This window comes from Morone saxatilis, unplaced genomic scaffold, assembly GCF_004916995.1.
Source record: "Morone saxatilis isolate NCDOM2014 unplaced genomic scaffold, NCSU_SB_2.0 Contig4, whole genome shotgun sequence".
NCBI classification, from domain to species: Eukaryota; Metazoa; Chordata; class Actinopteri; family Moronidae; genus Morone; species Morone saxatilis.
The window spans coordinates 4,839,472-4,847,100 of NW_023339984.1; positions in this window are offsets into that span (position 1 = coordinate 4,839,472).

The window sequence follows — 7,629 nt, forward strand, 5'->3', positions numbered from 1 at the left end:
ACACACACACAAACGTGCACCGGCATTGATCCTGGTAGACACTTGTCACTGCTTCTGCCATGACAACCTGTCACTGTAAACCGAGGCCAAGTACAATGAAGGTTGGCAAACAGTAAACATCCATTCACCAGCAACCTACTAAAGCTGCTAATCTACCAAACACCTTCAGTCAGCGCCATTACTTCCTCATGCTGCAATTTTGTCATTTTCCTCCCCTTTCCTTCCGCTTTTTAAATACGCTTGAGCAGCAGCAGGTTTTCAACCATAATCTCATAAGCTATAATCATAACCTGCTTGTAAACAAAACAGGTTATTTACTCTGACTAGGGTTTGGAAAGAGAACTGGCTTCTAATTAGACCGGTGCCAAATTTAAACCAGTTCCTGGCATTTCCTGCGGTGTCTGTAGGCCTTTTTCACAGCAGACATTTTAATTTGTGACAGTAGGAAAAGCACCGGTGCTACTAATAACATTAACAAGAGCTCTGTTCTATTAAAATGTCCCAGTAAACCTGTGTGATAGTGAACTACCATATTATTAGGACCCTGAAACCCAAGCAGCTAAATGGAATTCAGCCATGATTCATTTTATTATTTACACCTGTGCTTTTTCTACTGTCAAAATGTCTGCTGTATAAAATTCTCTAACAATAACAATTCTTCTTATAACTGCATTTCACTTCTCAGGACTGTGGTCATGTACAAACTGTGCTTGATTGACATGTGCCCGGAGGTCTAATCAGTAACTGAAAACACGAAGGGCTTAACACAACAGGATGCACATTTTCACATTGAAGTTAAGTACACTTGACAGTGTAACTGAAATTGCAAAAATTCTTTCATTCCTGCTTATGTCTTAGATTAGCATACTGTAGCTGGTGCTTTAATTTGGGTGTTCAAAAAATAGTCTTGTTCTCCAAAGAGATGCAAAATGGCACAACGTGAGTGGAACCCACCCAGGCCAGCATGTTGCATCAGTAACCTATGGAGAAAGAATCATATTCTCACCAAAAGGTAAATCATAAAATATACAGCCTTTATATTTCCTTGGTGATGCAGTGTTTCCAGCACATCTTGGTAAGTGTATAAATTAAGTTTAAGGCTTATACTACTTATATATACAGTTTGTAGTAATCTTATGTAATCTCATTTGGCTTATTTTCGTCCCATGACATTGCTACTGCCTTCCTATGATCACAAAAAAAAATGCCACTTGGTTAGTAGTCGATTAGTTCTCCCTGTAGAGTACCTGGATGATTGGTATGTGTTTCTAATCTGCAAGAACCAACACTCCTGGACAGTAACAGGAAATGGCTAACAATAAAGAAGCTAGGAGCTGCCAACAAATCACTAACTGTAATACCAAACCAGTGGTGATAATGTTTCTTGAATGTCTCACCACTGTTGCTAATCCATGGAAACCAGCAGCAATATTCCCTTCAAAGAGGAACTAATGCTAATCTAATGGCTGTTAAGCCGTAATGAGTTTGCTTGCTTCTTTCCAGTCGGGTTTAAAGAAGGCCTGTTTAGACTATCGGGACTGCTGTGGTCCCCTTATCATTACATGCTCATCATTACTCCTTACTAATCTGTTCTGCTCAATGCACACACAGATGAATATTAATGCCATGGAGGATGATAGCCGTGTGTGTGTGCCGCATGAACACACACAGACAGATGCAGATAGGCGCCAAAAGTTGGAACGACACACGCACAAGCACACAAAGAGGAACACGCACACTCTTGCGTGCTCTCTGTGCTTTGCCAAGTGAGACGGCTGAGCCTCCTCTTCAACTCCGTGGAGGAAGGGAAGCTTGATACGTCGCACACACAAAAACACACACACACAGCTTCCTTCCTTGATACTTTATCACAGCAGCAGAAGGATGGAAAGAGAAAAGAATCAGTTTTAAGTGAAATCAATAGAGAGATAATCCCCTAAATTAGATTTTGAAAAGCTTCGCCGCTGATGCGCAACTTAAAACCCAAGGATTGGCCCACTTGACTTACCAACGAAACAATCCTCAAGTAAGATGCAGTTACCATGGGAATGAGTGAAGGTCAAGGATAAGAGGAGAGTGAGGGACAAGAGGGGAGAGAGGGAAGCAATGCTCTAAATCAAAGAAATATACCCAGGAATCTGCATACTGAATCAGGGTAAAACGGCTGTGATTACAATGTCACTGTGATTAATGTAGTGTAGCGCCTTAACACCCCGAGGAGGAGAGCCGCACAGAGTGCAGGGATGGCTCGCACCTGACAGACCTGAAATGTCATGTCATGATTGGAGAAGAGATGAAGGGTTAAAAGGTTAAGTCGTTTGATTGGATGTGGAGGCCTTTCTGTGTGTGGCCAGACCTGGAGGCGGACAGATAGCTCTGGCAGAGAGTAATTAAACCTCAGCAGAGGAGGAATTATCAGTAGGAAATCCATGATTTTACAGTACTGATGCTGGCAGCTTTTCCTCTGTGCCCCAACAAGATTGCTCTCGTTGCCCCCCCCCCCCAACGTTCTCTGCTGTCTGTCTAACTCAATCTCTCTCCTCTTTCACCACCTGACTCTCCCTTGTCTTTTGTCTTTTTTTACCTCCCGCTCCTGCTCTCTCTCCCCACCTCCCTGAATCTGTCACTTTCTGTACCTCTCCCTCCGTCTCAGAGTGAGAAAATTGTTACAGTTAATAACAGGCCTGATGACAAGTGCAGCTGCGATCTGCAAATGCAGAGCTGATGGAGAGTGTCTGAGAAAGAGGGAAAGAGGGAGGGATGGGAAAACGGTTAGAAAATAGCTTGGTTGCACAGTGGGGGGGTTGGGGGGTGGGGTAAGATGTTGTACATTATGTGTTTGGCTTGAGGAAATAACAGCGGTAATTTCAGATGATTAACTTGTTAATATTCCTGCGTGGATAGCACCACTGCAGCCCCCATTGCTGGAGACAAGCAAAAGTTCTGTAATGCCTCTGCTTGTCACGCAAACAACTCCCCCAATGTCCCCCCATTCCCTCTACCACACACCATTACGCATACGCACAAACGAGGCCGCAGGAAATAAACAAAGTAGGTTGTGTTCAATTAAACAGCTTTGCCTCTAAATGTGATCCTCAGCTGCTTAAGAACTATCTCATCATTATTCCTGCCTGCTCTGAGTATTTTTCCTCTCTTCGCCTAAAGAGAAAGCCGAGCACAATATTCTGTTACAGAGAGTAATGACATCAAATTGACCGTTTGCTATAACCACTCCCTGATCAGTGATTGTCCAATCATAGCTTAGCAACCATAAATAGGCACAGCAGGCCTGTCAAGCTTTGGATGTCTTCACATGCTGAAATGCTGTGCATGAGGCTCTAATAAGAGTGATACTCTGTTTACAGAGTTGGAGCAGGACTGCCTGTCCAAAACTACAAAAACAGTCGAAGGAATGGATTCAACTTTGAGTGTGTCTGCTCCAGTGTCAGCTGCAAACTAGCTGACTAATAACATACTGTTGTAGTTTTATTCCCAAGACCAATGAGCACGTCATTGGCTAACATTACATTATGTTATGGGGGCACAAGTTACATTAATGAAAGTCCTGTTCATAATATACAGAACAATACAGGATACTGATCCTGGATGCTATGGGCTACTATACTAGTTTATTGTGACAGCTCTGTCCTGCTTTTTATTTGAACATTGTCTTAAAAGCCCTCTATCATAAAACAAAAATACATATATCTAACCTTTGTTTCTTGTCAACATGCATCACCAACTGGTGAGGATGCCGAGCTTTTACCTGAACGACCTATCACGTTTCCATCATTAATGCATTGAGCATATTTACAACACTTTTACATGGTTCTTGTTGTAAAAGGAGTCCTCCCGAGATTGCATTTTCAACCAACTCACAGTTTAAGCACAGCATTAATTAGCCAGCTAGCTATCTACAGCTGTTAAAATCTGCAAGACACAGATGTTATTTCTGCAAAACCACCAATCACCAGCTAGAAGTGAGAAGCCTCTCTGTGAAATCAGGGACCCACTGCTTCAAGAATAAAAAAATTGTAGTTGCATGTTATTGTAAACAGTGCCATGCAAGAACAGGAAGCTCGACAAGGCGTAGCAGTTGCTAAGGAGGGTGCCAGGCTAGCATACAGTACATTAGTCTAAATGTAATGCTACATACTAAAAGAAGTAAGAATTCAGCCTGAGAGTAATAGTTTTTATATGTAATTTTAGCATGTGGAGGATTCAAATGGTAACTGTGCTGGTAATCTGATTATAATACCTATAACTAGTAGATTATCTCTCTGATAACCCGTTCATTCGGGTAATGTAAGAGATTACATTGTGAAAGTATTTTTCCAGGTGTCACTTTCTCTCACAGACTCGCACACAAGAACAATACACCAATCCGGCACAAACAACATATTGTGCCCAAACGCATTCCACACTCACACAAAGACACCCAGAGCAGATAAACAAACCCAGGCAGACTTTACATAAACCGCATTCTCAGAGAAATTCCAATCTAACCCAGCCAAACAAACCCTATGTGCTGATGTGCGGGTGTGTCTTGATTGAAGTTTATTTCCACAACACGCTTCTATTGTTTCATCTGCCGGTTTACCAGGAACTTATTTAAAAATTCTACTGAGATTTCAAGTTCATTGTTAAACTGAAGGAATGCTTTCTGACAAAGAACCTCTGTTACTGCTGGCATCAGGGGTGGTCTTGTGGTTAAAGAGTGCCACAGCTGAAGGACTGTGGGTTGGTTCTTTGTTCACAAACATCTACCCTGCTGAAGTGTCCTTGAGCAAGACATGGGCGCCTGGAGTCACTGACAGTTTGTGCAGGGAGGATTGTGACCCTGTCGGAAGGTCTAGAAGTTGCATCCAATATGAAGCCTGGTTTCTTTCACAGTGTTACATGACTATTGCACATACCTGTGAGAAGTGTTCTAGCTTCTAGTTGGTCTAACTGTTCCATACACCGCTGCTGTTGTACTCTTTAAAAGGAGGACATTTATGTGAAGGGACACAAAGCCCAAGGCACTGCCAGTCAAGTAATGACGAAACAATAACTGCATATTGAGCACAGTTAAAGATTTAATGTTCAAAAATAATAATTTGTATTACTGTTTTACCATAAAACAGTTATTGGAAAATATTTTATTAAAATGAAAGTCCTTTGAAGCCAACACGATTCTGTCTACCATACTGTCTACACTCTGATTTATATTGTAAAAGCTCATTGTATGTTTTAAATATTAAAACCTTATTGTGTCAAGTAAATAGGCTGTCAAATATATGCACTGAAGTAAAAACATTTCCCCTCCAGACATGTATTAAGACACATGCACTGTTCTGCTCAGTGAAGCTCAGCTAACAACAAGAAGAAAAACATATTTTTGAGTGGAGGGGGACTTTAAAAATAGTGTAGTGCTTATTAAAAACATGCTGAGTGACTTTCCAACAAGATAATCAAGAATCAAGGTTGTGTACAATTCTCAGACTCACTGCCACACCTCTCCATGTTTCTGCAAAAAATGGCATATAATCCTTTGTGCAATTTGACCATTGAGAATCACACTTTATCAGTTTGAACCTACATCTGAAATAGCTGTAGAAGCCTTGTTGGAAAAGGTTTTTCCATCTTAGATTCTCAAATCAGATTTAAAAAAAACTCCGGTTACGTAGGGGCTTTATGGTGTACGGGTGCCAGACTTGCTGGATTAGTCTTAACAGCTGAAGCACGCAGTTTGCTCAATTGGTGATGAAGGGGGCTTTTTGGATGAGCAGTGCTCATCTTCTAGGGCTTGTTTGTGCCACAACTTGATTTGCATACATTTCTAAGACTGAGATGAAAAATCTCCACTTATAGTTTAAACAACTGAAGCGCGAAAAATATGCAGATAGCCCCTCGCAAAGCATTCTTGGTGATTCTGAACGTGAATCTCTACCAGCTGGGTTCACTGTGCTGTGGCAGAACCGGTTTTTAAGACCTTCCTGCAGAGGAGGAATAAAAGAGAGATTTTCTTTACCACAGTCACCTGCTGTATCTGTTCTTGTTACTGTACTTCATTTAAAATATCTTAGGAATTTGTTAGGAATGTGCTGGAACTTTATGTACTGTAAAGCCAAACTAATTAACAATGGAAGACTTGTTCTGCTTTGCAAAGAACGTCGTTACATGCAAGATACAGAACAGTTTTCATCATACCAATTGCTGCATGTCACACCTATTTCAAGTCTTTAATGCATCATCATTGCCGCAAGGAAGTGTGTGCATAACAAGATGAGAGGCTGCATGAAGAGCCCGGGAAGTTTTTCATGTCAAGTTCAAAGTTTAGGACTAACCACAGGGAAGCGGATTTCTACCTGCACACATTTCCACAATCAAATTGTGTCATGAGACCTTTCTCTAAATGATGCCGGGCAGAGTTCAAAGCAAATCCTGTTCAAAGGAAATCTGATTTAATTTTCACTCAGTCAAGTCTAAATGTGATCATGCCAAAGTCATCCTGGTTAGCACCACACCCTTTGAGATGCTCAAGAAGGCGAGCTTTTGGATCCCTAAAGACACTTTTCAATCCATCAAGAAGGATTTCACACCACTTGTGCTGTGGCAGCCTCCCATTAGCTTTTGCAGGAGGTAGGAGTCCATGAGAGTAAAATTTTATTCAAAATGTCAGTCTTTCTCTCCTCTCAGTTCTCAGGCTCATTCCCTGATTTTGGAGCTTACAGTCCTTGGACACTGACTGTGATCCACAGCTAGGTGTTTTAAAAAACATTAAGTCATATAAATGTTACCTTCAGTATCATACCATTGTGTTTTTGATATTAAATACATCAATCATTGCGTGGGAGCAGCAGTTTTGAAAAGGTTAATGTGTCATTTTCAAACGACCACAGACAAACTGCCTGTCCCCATAGGAATATTTCAGGGACTTTTAATGAATAAAAAAGGCTTCTGCCAGCTTTTGGGACAAATACTGTAGACTAAATCCCAAATGACACAACTTGCACCTTAGTATTACAGAGAGATTACTTTTCCTTTTTAATATCACTTAAATGTTTGGTTGAGCAGGACATGTGTTGGAAGATATTGGAGGGTCAGAACTGATGTCACGCATTGGGGGAACTGGGTCTGACTTGTAAATTGCCACTGATGCGACATGCCTGGGACATGCCAGGAGATCACCTGGCAGCAATTTCAGGACTTTGCCATCCACTCTTCTCCCCATTAAACAAAATCTGAACTGATACATTTACAGAAGAGCAGGCTGGCTAAAGGCAGAAGAGCCCTACAGCCGGAATAGCCACTATCACCCCCAGTCTTGGTGCTAGGACATTCATTGCTTGGGTGATACAGAGTCCAGTCCTGCAGCTACAGGTGAGCCAAACATTTTCCCACATTAGGGAAACTGGACACTGTTTCATAAGGGACAAATCATGTCAGTCTTGCAACTGCATGGCCAGCCTTTCTGGTTTTTGTTTCAAAATGTCCACATAAAGAAAACATGAGGCTACAGTTGTAATCGCCGAATACCAATATTAATATGAATATTCTCAGTATCCAGTATGTAAGGATCTGGCCTTTTTTATTATTTAATTTACATGTATGCAACATTTTGTGCTTATTAGGGTAGAAAAGTCT